Below are 15,493 nucleotides of genomic sequence, written 5' to 3' on the forward strand. Positions count from 1 at the left end.
GTGAAGGTTGCTCAAAAAGAAAAAAAAAAAAAAAAAAAAAAAAAAAAAAAAAAAAAAAAAAAAGGTATCAAGTTTGAAAAAAAAAAAAGAAGAATGAGTTCAAAGTTTGTTTATTCACTCTAATTCTTTAATATCATATTTTTATGAGTGAATTTGTAAGTGATGGTGATTATGTGAGATATCAACTTGATTGTTTGGTGAATTTTTGTGGATTTGAGTTGTGTTGGAGATGATTTGGTCATTATTTTTTACCTTGGTTTTGCTAGGATTTGGCTCCCTTTAAGCATGGCTTTGCTCTCACATTTTTCCAAATTTTTCCTACCCTTTACCCTAGCCTTACATTACAAGCTTTAAAGACCTTCCGTCCTTTGTGCATAGAATTGTGTGGATGTAAATTGAAAGTAGTCGTTTATCATTGCGAAGGGTGACTTGATGTATTCCAAGTCGACTATCTAGGTTGAGTGCTTATCTCTTTAAACACACGAGTGTTATGAGTTTGGGAGGGCATTGTTCACAATAAAGGGGTGGTTAGAGAGCGATCGAGTACATTCTTTACTCGCCACATAAATGAGAGTAGAGTGTGTGAGCACTAGTTTTGAATTCTATATGCTCTTGTGGTTTGCTCTACTTGACAATTGTTAGGGAAGATAGGAAGTCGGATGGATTTGAGTGATTGATTATGATGCATGTTTGTTGGATTGGCCTTGAGTTATGTTGTGGATTTTTGATGTGATTCGAGGTGAAGCTATGATTTGTTTTGATTCATTGCCTTGCTTAGGGACAAGCAAGAATTTGGCTTGGGGGAGTTAATATTCATGTTATGTTATTTTATCCCCCGTCCCACGGTCATTTACATGCATATTTGAGCTCTTTGGAGCTAATTTTGGTGCTAATGTGTGGTTTCTAGTGTTTGGTAGAGTTGGCATTTGTTTTGTAGGATTTTCCCGGATTTGCTGGTATTTTCTATGGTTTTCCAACCACTACGAGATATTGGAGCTTGAAGCACATCATGATCGTTGATCGTAGCCCAAGACCGATCGTATCGGTGATTAAGGGCTCGGTTCGTGAAATTAGTCCGAGCAATGGACCAAGAAGAGATATTGGGCCTCGTCATTTGAAGCCCAAGGAACTAGAATAGAAGATCAAGCCACGGCCAAAGAAAGCCGGGCCCGATCAGGCAAACCTTTGGCTCGATCAGGCGGCTGCCCAGAAACACGAGTTAAGGCAAAAAGGCGGGCCCGATAGGGCGGCCCTTCGCCCGATCGGGCGCATGTGTTTGCAGTCGGTTTAGGAAGCTTGATTTGGCTAATTTGTCGATCTTAGTTTTAATACTCTTTTATAATCTTTCTTAACTACGTTTTTTTTTTCATTGTTCTTTCTCTCATACTCAACTCTAGAGAGCTTTTTAGTTGGTGTTTATTCTTAAACTCAAGATCTTACCTTTTTAGTGCAATTCCAATTTTCCTGCTTTCGGTATTCTTTCTTCTCTCTTTATTGTTTATTTTCTTGCTTTAATCTTAATCATGTCTTCTTTTATTGCTTTGTTTAGTTTAGATTTAATTATGTGTGAGTAGTTTAATACTAGGGTTTTGGGGATCCATAATTAATATGAAGGGATAATTTGATATTATTGATTGTTGATATTGCATGATAATTTCTTATTGGATTGTTTTAATTCTTTACAATTAGATTATGAATCGATCAGATGTGATTTGGTTGTAAAAGTATAACAATATTGAATTAATGAATCGAGCAGATGTTAATTTGATATTAAAGGCTATTTTCAATAGGAACTTAGATCTAGTAAATTGCGAGAGCCTGATAGATCTATGTTGATTAATAAATTGCGAAAGCCTGTTAATCATGTTATATGTGCAATGTTAATTATTGATAGTTTTGTTTTATCCCGGAATATTAATTATTGGTGAACCTGCGACCCTAGGCCTTTTATTAATTGATTTCTCCCTAATCTTCATCTCCGTAGTATAATTCCTTTTAATAACAACAATTTTGGTTACTTGATAGTTTAGATTATAATAATTAATTAGGAATAGAAGGACTTGTTTCCCTGTGGATTCTATCCTACTTCCCTATCTACATTAGTTAGAGGACTTAGGTAATACTTTTGATTAGGTGATACAACTTTAGCTACCAGTTCTGGAGAGGGGTCTCCGCCAAGGTGACCCCATATCACCATACTTATTTATTATCTGTGCTGAAGTCTTCTCAAATCTGATACAGCTTGAAGTTGCCAGGAAGTCACTCCATGGAGTAAGAATTTGCAGGAACGCCCCTATAGTTTCTCATCTTCTATTCGCCGACGATAGCATTATTTTTTGTAAAGCTGATAATAGAGACGCTCATGTTGTGAAGCAGATTCTTGCTCGATATGAAGAGGCCTCGGGTCAAATGATAAATTTTGGGAAGTCGGAGGTATCTTTTAGCTTGAATGTGGGACAGGGCAAGAAGGAAGAGTTGGTGACTATTTTGGGTGTTAATTGTGTGGAACAACAAGGTAAGTACTTAGGGATGCCTACTTCAATTGGACGCTCAAAAAACCGTGCTTTTGCTTTCTTGAAAGAAAGAATCTGGAAAAAGATTAAAGGGTGGAAACAACAAACTTTGTCGTTTGCTGGTAGGGAAGTCCTATTAAAGACAGTGGTCCAAGCGGCTCCTACTTGATGAGTTTGTTTAAATTACCTGTGGGTCTTTGTTCAGATATTCAAAAAATGATGTCGCGGTTTTGGTGGGGATGTAAAGAAGGCAAGAGGAGAATTCATTGGGTGGCATGGGATAAGATGTGCAAGCCGAAAGAGGAGAATGGATTGGGGTTTCGGAGAGTGATTGACTTCAATGAATCTATGCTGGCAAAACAAGTTTGGAGACTTGTCCAAAACCCAGGTCTTTTAGCTACTCAAATCCTGAAAGTACGGTATTTTCCAAATTTAGATTTTATGAGTGCAGCGTTAGGGAGCAAGCCTAGTTACATCTGGCGTAGCATACTGGATTGTAGGTGGGTTATTGAGAAAGGGGGTAGATGGGTGGTAGGGGATGGTAAATCTATAAACATATGGAAGGACCCCTGGGTGGACAGACCATATTCCAGCTACATAATTTCTACTCATCCTCCTCGTTGTTCGATAGAGAAGGTGGCTAAATTGATTGATATGGATAATAATTGCTGGAAGGAGGATCTTGTGAGACATTTGTTCTTACCATTTGAAGCTGATGAGATTCTTTTTATCCCTTTATGCTCTAGGCAAGTGGATGATATTTTTGGTTGGTGCTATACAAAACATGGTAATTATACTGTGAAGTCCGGATACCATTTTGTTAATTTTTTCAAAAACAAGCTAGAAGGGGCTCCTAGCTCTTCAAAGGTGTCTACTTTCTGGAAGAAATTATGGGAGCTTAATGTTCCTCCGAAAGTAAGAGTTTTTGCCTGGAGAATGTGCCGAGATGCTCTGCTCACATGTGTTAGTTTGCATAGAAGAATTGAGACGATTCCAGAGCTTTGTAGTAGGTGTGAGAGTTGTGAAGAATCTACTTATCATGCTGTGAGAGGATGTGTTTTTGCTGCTGCTGTATGGAGGTTTTCAGGTTTGACAGAAGTTGATGAAAGTGCCCCCTTTGTATCTGCTACAAACTGGTTTGAATGGGTTTTGAGGAGACACTCAAAGTATACATCCGAGGAAGTAATAATGATAGCCTGGTTTATTTGGTTCGAGCATAATCGGGTTTTACATGGAGAAATGGCTAAACACCCAGCAGAAATTGTGGCTAAAGCGCAATCTTGCCTCCAGGCTTACAGGGAGGCAAGGGAGATGAGAATAAAGAAGAAGACCCCTGCTGTAAAGTGGGCGGAGTGTGGTGCTGCTAGTTGGCAACCACCACCTGTAGGTAGCCTGAAAATCAATGTTGACGCTGCAAATTTTGGTGAGCTAGGATCGGGGCTGGGCGTGGTTATTCGTGACCATGAAGGTAACGTGTGTAGAGCTACTTGTTTGCAGACAAAAAGTAAATGGAATGCTGAAATTGTAGAGGCTAAGGCAATTGTTTTGGGACTACAAATTGCTATCCAATGCAATGTTACGAATGTTATCATTGAAAGCGATTGTCTTCATGTAATTAACAAGCTGAAGTCAAGAGAAGCGGATGGCTCATACTTGGGTGTGGTTCTTCGTGAGATTTACTTGCTTTCTAGTGATTTTAGTTCTATTTCTTTTACTCATGTGTTCAAAGAAGTTAATGAGGCTGCTCATGTAATGGCACATCTAAGCCCTCCTGAGTACTCTACTCGAGTTTGGGTGGGGGGGTGTCCTTTAGTTATTTCTGATATTGTAGCAACAAACTACAATTTCCTTCTTTAATAATAACTAGATAAGCCTCGTGCGATGCACGACATAAAAAATTTATTTTAAATATGTCCCTCATAAATTATAAAAACATAACCATTAATTGCAATGCTATTAAGATCTATCTAATTTTGAAGAAGAGTATAAATTTAAGTAAATTATGCAATACGAAATACTCTTTAACCGGGAGTAATTATTTTTTGAAGCCAAATAGTAACTCATAAATTCATCATAATATAATATATGGAATATAATATAATATAATAATTGTTTTCAAAAAAAAAAACTATTGTAATAATTTAAGGTAAAAAATAAAAATAAAAATATGATGTCAGCAATTAATTTAGGCGGGAAAAATTTTAACCACAACTTAACATGTGTACAATTTGAAAAAGTGATGATGTCAGCGGTTGTTGTTTTAGTTTAATTATAGATAGATTGAATTGCCTTGTGGCTCTTATAAAAAAAAATTAAAAAAAAAATTAAATCATACACCTATTTTTACTCAATTCCAATAAAAGAGCAATCTCAATGTACAATTAAACAACCCGCTATAATAAACATTTTAGCAAAAAAATTCACCTGTGCATTTACATGGGATAAATAATACTAGTATATCATAATAAGGGGGTTCCAACAATGATTTGGTGGGATAATCAATTATGTTATGATATCAATAAGCTTGTGACACATCACACAAAAGGTTAACTTTCTAAATAAAAACAATGTGTTTATAGTTATTCAAAACATAGTAAATTGTGAAATTTAGAAAATTTTATCCTATTCTTGTAACAATGTTATCTAAAATATTAAATATCATATGTCTATTATTAGTTTGATTTCTGAACTTAAATTTCTGTGACAATTGATCATTTCACGCCATCTCCCATTCAATTCCCAAAACATGGATAGCCAAAAATCAATTCTCGTAACCCTATTCATCATCATTGTAACAGTAAATTCAAACAATATTGTACACGTCAATGCCGTAGGTTCACCTTCGGCAAATCCTAACAGTTTATCATGTATGGATCTTTTGATGAATAATATGGTTTCTTGTATTACATTTATAAGCCAAGGTAGTTCCGCTTCAAAACCCGACCCGGGTTGTTGTTCGGGTTTGAAAGTTGTATTAGGCACCAATGATGAATGTTTGTGTGAAGCATTGAAGAGTGGTGGAAGTTTGGGAATTCAAATTGATGTTGGACGTGCTGCATCTCTTCCTTCTGCTTGTAATGTCAATGCTCCTCCCATTAGCAAATGTAACGGTAAGTTCTATTATTTTCATTTTATAATCTTATCAAAAAAAAAAAAAAAAAAAAAAAAAAAAAAGTCTAATTATTAATAACATCTATTCTAATAAAATTTTGTCTAATTATAAATAAAATCTATACCAACATATTAAACTATATTCTTGATAGTCGATCTATATACAAAAACCAAAAAAAAAAAAGTAACAACAACAATATAATATTAAATTTCAATCATGATATCCTCAGTAAAATATGCGTACATATTAATACAATAATAAGAAATAAATGAAGGGAATAGAATTAGTACGAGAGCATTTTTGTAATTGAAGTCTTTCTTGGGCTAATTAACAATATTTTCACCAAGAAATTGTTTTCCTACTTGTATTTTATTGATAAATTTATGTTAAATTTTAATTTCATGTTTTATATGTTAATTAATTCTAGGACCACCTAGTTCCTCTTCATCACCACCTAGTTCCTCTTCATCTTCATCACCACCTAGTTCCTCTTCACCACCACCTAGTGAGCAACATGACCCTAACAAGCACAACGCGACTACACCAACGGCACAACCTACACCACCACCACCCGCCACACCAAAAACGGCGCCACCACCTTCGCCACCCATCAACTCATCGAAAATGGGGCCATCGTCTTCGCCATCCGCTTCATCAACATTAGTACCATCATCTCCCCCACCCACCACACCAAAAACAGGGTCATCACCACCCCCACCACCCACCTCATCGACAACAGCGCCGTCTCCATCATCTTCATCACTAGCACCCTCAAAAATACCACCAATGGGGTCATCCTCGCCTTTACCACAAACACCTATTGCGACAACAACGGTGCCATTGCCTTCGCCAGCAAGCGACGACACACCAACTACAAGCCCGCCACATTCATCTTCATCATCATCAGTGTCCATTATCATCCCTTATGTTATGATTGCTTCATGCAATATATTTCTCCATTTCTTTGCATAGGAATGTAATAAGCTTGTACCAAGTGCAAGATTATATCTCAATTTAGGCTTTCGTGTTTTGTGGCTTTATCACTCAAGTGAGTGTTGGGGAATGGGAATTACCTTATTATTGTATAGTATGATAAAATATAATAAAAGTCATGTTCATTTGAAAAGATTCTAATTCAATTTTAACTTATAGTTTTAATTTGGATGACATGAAATAATGCCTTATAACAGTGAATATAAAAGCTTATCTTTATAATAAACAAAAAAAGTACTAGTCTAGTAGCATTAACGTAAATAAGTCAACAACTTTTATTAAATGCGAGTCTCACAATTGTTTCTTTTTATTTATGAAAATATGCTGACTGAGATGTTTTTTGATTTAATTATGAAAATGTCACTTGATAAACAATTTATATTTATCACAAAGATAAACTGGGGCTCCCTCTATTACCACCAACCTTTTTCAAGTTACTTCACGAGCTCAATATTGCTTCTGTTGACCTTGACCTTTACACTCGATCTTCACGAAAAGAAAAATACTTTCAACTCAATTTATACTTTCAACTTTCAAGATATCAAATGTTAGTATGTTACAATTATATTGTTGCATATTGATAATCAACATATTAATGGTCAAAAATATACATTGAGTTGTCACGTGGGAATGTGAGATATTGTTAGAATATAACTCTTTGTTCCTTAAAGTTCATCCCATTTGACTATGTAGGTTTACCAATGTAAAAATTAATCAAATCATAAATATTTTTAGTTGCATATCCATACTTTATAAAAAGTTTGAGAAAACTCTTATGAACAATATTTGTATAATTATACCCTTTGAAATGTTTAAAATAGTGGCGTTGCAAGTCTTGAAACCAATTAAAAACTATGAAAATGAAAATTCTATAAAAATTATATTCCCATATCAACCTACAATACCTAAGTATATATACGAAGCGTAAACTTTTCATAGTTTTTACTTACTTAGGCTGGCTAATATCTTAATACCTGAACCAAGCCAATTTTGTGGGCCAATAAACTAAGGTTTTCATCTAGTTGTGGGCTTGGTCATCAATTTATTTTACTTAAGCCCAGATCAAAGATATTCCATATAGAACTCTCCCTGAGTAGCCCATAAAACTTGACAAAACTACCAAACTTTAAATGACAATTCTTTTTTTTTTTTTTTTTTTTTTTTTTTTTTTTTTTTTTTTTGTAAGAGATATGACAAAACTTTGATCAAAATTGAATTGACAAAAATTTTAATTATAATACAAGCATAGTCAAAAATTGATGTATTTTTCATAAATACTTAATTTACATTAGTCAAAATAGTCAAAATTAATCTAATATGAATAACTTGTTTTTTTTTTTTTCTGGCGGAAAATATGAATAACTTGTTATTTAAACATAATTTGAGTTAACATGAACCGAGCTTAAACTAAGGTTATGTTTCTCTACACTTTATCTTATAAAATTATTTTAAAATTGTGAAACTATGTATTTGAAAAATCTAGGAGGACCATGATAAAATCTCCTAACCAAAAAAAAAACACTATCATAAATATTATTTGTGTACAAATAATATGTTGGCTGCCCCAAGTGGCGCATAGAATTTATGACACCAGCATGGAAGTACTTATTTCATATCTCTACCATCCCCCTCTCATATTACAGTAATACGTCATTAGGTTAGCTCGATGCGTTGCATGATTATATTTGTAATTTTTTCTTCATCTTTGAAACATGATTTTTGTTACACTTTTATTCGAGAAACATGTAGGCATAGTTCATTATTTTCCTAAAGAAGTTGTGAATCTTGGAAAGACAAATATAGAATAAAAAATATAATTAAAAAAAAAATGATCTCAAAAGTAATTTGATGGGAAAATATTTTGTGAGCAGTTAACAACTTAACACTCATTTGTCAATTATCAGAAGATTATGTGATAATATCTTTGACATCTTGGAGAATAAATGATAATCATCTTATACTCTAATCTAAGACTCTCAATAACGGTCAGTTTCAATTCATAGGCCCAAATGATATACGTAGTAATGTTAGTATCAATTGGTCTTACATGCATCCTTATGCACCTAGGATAGGTGCAACACTGGCCCAATAAAGAAGTCTAGTTGCAAAACTCGACCAAACGAAAACGCGACCCACTTCCCTAACGCTACCCACTCCCCAACCGCCATATTTTGGCTTTCAATTTACTCATTTTTTTTTAAAAAAAAAATCATTTTACTTCTCTCTCATTAATTTTCCAAAAGGTTATGCAATTAATTTCTCTAATTTTCTCTCTCCAAACTTCATTCTCTCTCCTCTACATGATTTTACTTCACTAAAACTGAAAAGTCAACAATGGATCTACGAGAAGAGATGCAAAATCAACAGGATTATCCCAATAAAAGGTAAATTTTCACTGATTTTTGTTCGAATTTATGTGAATTTTTCGAAACTCTGTTCTTCGAAAATTTTCTGTTAAGTAGTGAAATTTTCTATTCATATTCTTTATGCATTCACTAAGGAAAACAATTAATATGTTCATATTTTGAATGGTTATGTTCACTTTTTTAAATGCATGTGTTCATATATTTTATGCCTATGTTCACTTTCTGAAAAGCATGCCTATGTTCATATATCTATTCTAAAATGCACGTGTTCATATATTTTATGCCTATGTTCACTTTCTGAAAAGCTTATATTCACTTTTAGGGAACCTAAGCATATGTTCATATTTTGCTTCATTATGTTCACTTTCTGAAATGCATATGTTCACTTTCTTAAATGCTTTCATATTTTGAATGCTTATGTAAACTCTCTAAAATACTTTTGTAAACTTTCTGAAATGTATATGTTCACTTTCTGAAATCCATATGTTCATATTTTTTTATGTATATTTTCATCTTCTGAAATGCTTATGTTCATACGCATTCAAGAAAAGAACCAATGCATATGTTCATATTTTGAATGAGTATGTTCATTTTCTAAAATGCATTTATTCATATTTTTAATGCATGTTCATATTTTTAATGCATATTCATATTTTTAATGCATGTTCATATTTTTAATCGAAATTCATACACAGATCAAATTGATCGAAGCTAACAAAATGCAATTCATATGAATTCAAAAAACCAGATAAAACCTAATCAATCGAAATTAAGCACAAAATCACCACATATTAAATCAAAATTCATATATAAAAATTATGAAGAACGAAATTTACACATAATTCATACATAATAAATCGAAAGTGATCAAAGCTAACCAAAAATCAAACAAAAAAAAAATACAATTCCAACTAACATAAAAAACCTAATTACAAATCAACAAAACAAAACACTAATCTGCATCGACGATCTCTTCGAGAATAACAACTAATTTCATGTTGTAAAAAACAATTCCACATTGTAAGAAACAAATTCAATCAAAAAAGTGAAATAAAAGTGAAAAAAAAAACAGAGGAGAGAGAAAATGAAGAACAAATTAAAGGAGAAAAACAGATGAGAAGAAAATTATATTGAAGAATTTGATGATAATTTGGATCAAAATTATTACAAGAAAGAAAACAGAAGAGAGAGAATTTGGAAGAAGGAAACAAAAAATTTTAAAAAGGAAACAAAGAGTTGTGTTAATTGATTTGAGTTTGGGATGTGTTTAATGCAGAATATCTTGCAATTAAGGGTGTTGCACCTATTCTACATGCATGAGGTTGCATGTAAGAATATGTCTATTAGTATAACTATATAAGTCACGAAGACCCATATGTTTTAAGTTAATATGTAATAAGATTAATAACTCAACAAAGGCCTTGTGATAGAAGGAATAATGAGATACATATACTAGAATAGTAACTCATATATTATAAAAAAAAAAAAGTACTTCCTCCGTTTTTTTTAGTTGACACCGTTTGACTTTTATACTATTCACAAACTACACTTTGACTCGCTTTTGTGATTTATAGATACGATAAATATAATTTTGTGGGATCTTATTTGAATCGTCTATATATATATATATATATATATATATATATATATATATATATTTTATTAATATCCACTTTTTATAATTTTACAATGTTGATAATTGAAATTATTAAGGATTAAAAACATGCGTTGACAAGGGTAATAATAGAAAGGTGTCAACTTAAAAAACCACAGAGGAAATATTATTTTCGTACATTTTTAAACCTCTCCCATACCCCTAATTTATGCACTTCTTCAGTTTACCCTGTGCTTATAGGGCAATGTAATTTATGGTAGTATAAGAAAATTAACAACCTAACTTATATTATATGGCAATATAATTATAATATCATTAGAGTGTTTATTTATATTTTATCATTTGTATTAATGTATTTAACAACCATTCCTTTTAAAATAAAACAAGGGAAAGAGGATTGGTCGTAGCGGTGAACTAATGAGATGTAAGCTTCAGGGGTTGGTGGAAATGTGGAATACATCATCATATCCCTCAGTCAATACACGTAACTATATGAATGTATCATACGAATATATTAATATGAATATTAATAATATTATTATATACTTATTAAACTATATGAAATTCATCACTAATTAGTAACTAGTTAACTAATCTTTTTAATATTTTATTTAATTATTAGTCACACTCATACATCACCTTCTGAAAAAAATAAAGTGTTACCGGTTAAGACTTAAATGTTCAGTAGTATATGATCTAATAATAAGAATTGTATTTTATAACAAACCTTTATTTATAAACATGAGGTTCTACGATCAATTCTCACTAAGAATACTTTAAGAGTGAGAATTCACTAAGCCTTCTCCTTGCCGGCTTATTTTCAAGGGGTCTTACCTGTTAAATTTAGTTGGGCTGACTTGTTAAATATTTAAATTTGATTAAGTGGTCTTCTTCTTGATTTCCAAAAAAAAAAAAAAAAAAAAAAAAAAGAAAAAAAAAAAAAAAGTGGTCTTCTTCTTACCTACCATAAATAAAATTAGACTTCAAACTCATTCCTTTACTCTAATGAATCTAATCATAATTAGTCAAAACCAAGGGAATAATTAATTTAATAATCTCTTTCGATCTCTAACAGAATCTCTATTTAGACCATCATTTTATATGTTAGACCGTACTAGACTAGACGACTAGTAATGTCTCTCTCTCATAACAAGTATGTAGTCGAATAGGGAGAATAATAATTAGTGGTATGACTTTTAATAAACACATACAAGTAGTATAAGGTTATTTTTTTGTCGCTATTTTTTTTCCTGAAACATCTCTATAGAGTATAAAATATATTTATGGTCATCTCAACCATCTATACTACTTCCACACTTCAATCCTAAAGGGCTCTTGTGTGAGGAGGCATGATAAAGTATAAAACATATTTCAGGGCCTCAACCATCAGCATTCATTTTACTTGCCTCATAAAGTATTCCAATGTACTTAACCTATTTAATTTACTTTTTTTAAAAAAAAAAAAAAAAAAACTCTCTACTTCAATTCTCTTTTGGGTTGAGTCTCAGAACAGATGTCAATATAATTAGACAAAGTTCGATGAGGTCAAATCAGATCGGGTCTATTTCAGAGTTGAGTCATGTCAAATTATTGTGTTGTACGAGCCAACATCTAAATCGAATCGGTTGGGTCAGTTTTTGACACCTTTAGGTCTCATACTTATGTTTTAATCTTATTTTTCCCCACTTGCTCACTTGTATAAACTAGTAGTCTTTATTAAAAAAAAAAAAAATAAATTGCATGATACCACGTATATCGTATATTTAGTGATCTAACTAAAAAAAATTATTATTTTCGTGATAATATCTTAAGGGGTCGTTTGGTTCAACTAAGGGAAAGGGAATGAGCCCAACTAAGGGAAATAAGGTAAATGAAATGAAAAAACCCTTAAATTTACTATGTTTTTTGTTTTATATAAACAAAGGGAAACAAACCACCATACAATCATCACCAGACAACAACCATACAACCACCTCTTTATTTCCTTCACCTTCCTACTTTCTCCAGCCACCACCCAGCAACAACCCCACCACCCAAGCTCCCTCCCCCCCCCCCTAAAACCCCAGAAACCCCCTCCCAGTAAAAATGTAGGCCGCCCCTCCCCCACCCTAGCGGGGCGGTCATCTATTTTACAAGGAGGGAGAGGGGTTTCTAGGGTTTTCAGGGGAGGGGGAAGCTTTCGAGGTGGGGGGGGGGGGAAGGGCGGCGAGGGACGGGGGAGCTTGGGGTAGCGAGGCGAATGGGTAATGGGGGTAAGGTAGGAGGGTGGTGGCTAGTGTGAGTATGGTGGTGGCTAAGGAAAGGGGGGGTGAGGAAACAATTTGGAAGACTTTGGGTGAATGGGGAGGGTAAAGGGAATTGAAAAAAAATGCCTTAAAACAACATCAAAGGGAATAAGAACAATTGACGATTATGAATACCCCAATCAAATGACCCCTAAAGGGCTTGTTTTGATTGACTGAACTGAGCTAAAGTGAACTAAACTGAACTGAAATGAACCAAACTTATTGGAGCTGAACTAAACTGAACTGAACTAAACTGAATATTTTATGAGAGAAGGAAATTAAGAACTAAACTGAATTAAACTAAACTTACTGGAACTGAATTGAACTGAATAGAACTGAAAATAACCAAGGATAAAAATGATATGTACAAAAAATCATGTGAATGATTAATTTAAAGGAATTCAATTGTGAGATTTTGTCATTAATTTTTAGACAATATTAAGGGTTAGTGTAATTTATTTTATATGATTTAACAAATTTTAAATTTACCACAATAAAATTCATGAGAAATGTATGAATAAATCTTACCCTTACTTAGCATTAATTATAGCTTACAATTCTTTATTTTTTCTTATTAGTAGGGTGACTAATGCATGTGTCATAGTTACCATGTTCAGGGAACATTTTATCATTTGATCTTATGTCACAAATTTAGTTTTCGACAACAATAATGGAGAAATATATGTAATATTTTTAAAGGTATAAATGTCCATATACGCAACTTTTATGGTAAAAAAAATAATAAAAAAAACAGTAATGAGAGCAAATAAGTAAACAAATTAAATATTTTTATGATATAAATGTTCACACATTATTCATAGGTTTAATGCTCCTTTGAAAAGGTAGGGGTATGGTCATGTTTGATCGGCAAATGTAGTTATAGAGGTGGCTATTAACTGTTAGCTCACTTAACAGTCAACAAAATCTTAGCTATTAAAATAGACAATTTAATATGAGTGTTTGGCTTGGTAAAATAGCGGTTAACTTAGAACATAGGTAAAATACCAACCACTACCAACACATTTTTTTTTTATTATATATATATAAATATAAAAAGAGACACTATCTTTACTTTTCAAAAGGTACTTTCAGCACTTAACATTACATCAACTACCACATTGTCAAACACTCAAATATTTTATTAAAAAGTAGTTTACCACTAAAATTACTGCCGAACATGATACCCATATTTTTTTTTTAATAATTAGATTTATGTATTGGAACATACATAATTTGAAATTAATGCATTGCATAAGCAACTCCAATGGCGTCAAGACAATTAGCTTGTCATGCCACATAAGCTTTTAAGCTAATTATCATTTAGCTACTTTTTGCTCCAATGGCTAGCTATTAGCTTAGTAGTAATCGTTGGATAGAAAATACATAAAAAGAGTTTAATTGGTGCAATGAGCATTTCATTTTGACAAGTTTATTTCCCAAGCAAATTAGCAAATTAGCTTGGCTAAGCTTAGCTTAGCCAAGCTAATTGAGGTTTCTAGCTCCAATGGTCAAGCTAGTAGCACACGTCATCAAAAAACAACATACGTTGTACCTGTACTTAATTCTCAAACTAGTACTTATCCACGAATAATTTTCAATTGCAAGTAAGTCCCTAGATACAACCATTGGAGTTTGTTGTACACATTTCTTTCATAATTTTGACATAATTCTTTTTCAATTATTTGTGGAGAATAAGTACTATAAAAAAATAAATGTTTCATTTATTGGTTTCCAAATAAATAATTGTAATTAATCATGATTTTTTTTCATTAATTTTGTTTATTATTTAGAAAGTCAAATATTTATGACTTACAAAGTCACAATAAATCTTGGTATTTTTGTTTATAATGTTAACATTGGATCATAAGAGGTACGAGTACTGTATTTTTTTTTTTTTTTTTTTTAAAAAAAGGAGAAGTCCATCACCTAACCATTTGACTTATTTGTGTAAAAAAAAATATAAATAAATAAATAAATAAAACCATTTATTTAAAATATATATAGAATTGAGATCATGTAAGAACCAAGATGAATAATAGGAACTAGGAACTAATCTCAGCCATTGATCGCACTCCATCTAATGGCTCATATTGCACCCGCTTTCATTAATGGCATTCTCTTAATTTCGCTGTTTTTAAACTTTTTTCCAATTTTTTTAACTTTTAAGGAAATTTCATTTACTTTAAGACTGATTTCATTTACTTGAACTAAATTTTCATTTACTTTTGAGAAATGAAATTGAAAACTACTTTATAAAGTTAAAATATTACAAAAATGTCATTAATGACACAGAAAGCATGTGAGTCGTCCAATTAACATGATCTAAGGGCCTACATTAGTTCCTAGTTCTTATTTTAGCCTTGATCTCATTATAACTTGGTTATATATATATATATATATATATATATATATATATATATATATATATATATATATATATATATATATATATATATATATATATATATATATATATATATATATACACACACACATATACGGATATAACAAAAGTAGTCCCTTAGATTCTTTTTATTTTTTTCATTTGGAATTTTGACACTTATAAATATTCTAAACTACTCTCAATGTATGAAACATAACATATGTTT

Source organism: Chenopodium album, chromosome 16 (genome assembly GCF_948465745.1).
Source record: "Chenopodium album chromosome 16, dcCheAlbu1.1, whole genome shotgun sequence".
NCBI lineage: Eukaryota > Viridiplantae > Streptophyta > Magnoliopsida > Caryophyllales > Amaranthaceae > Chenopodium > Chenopodium album.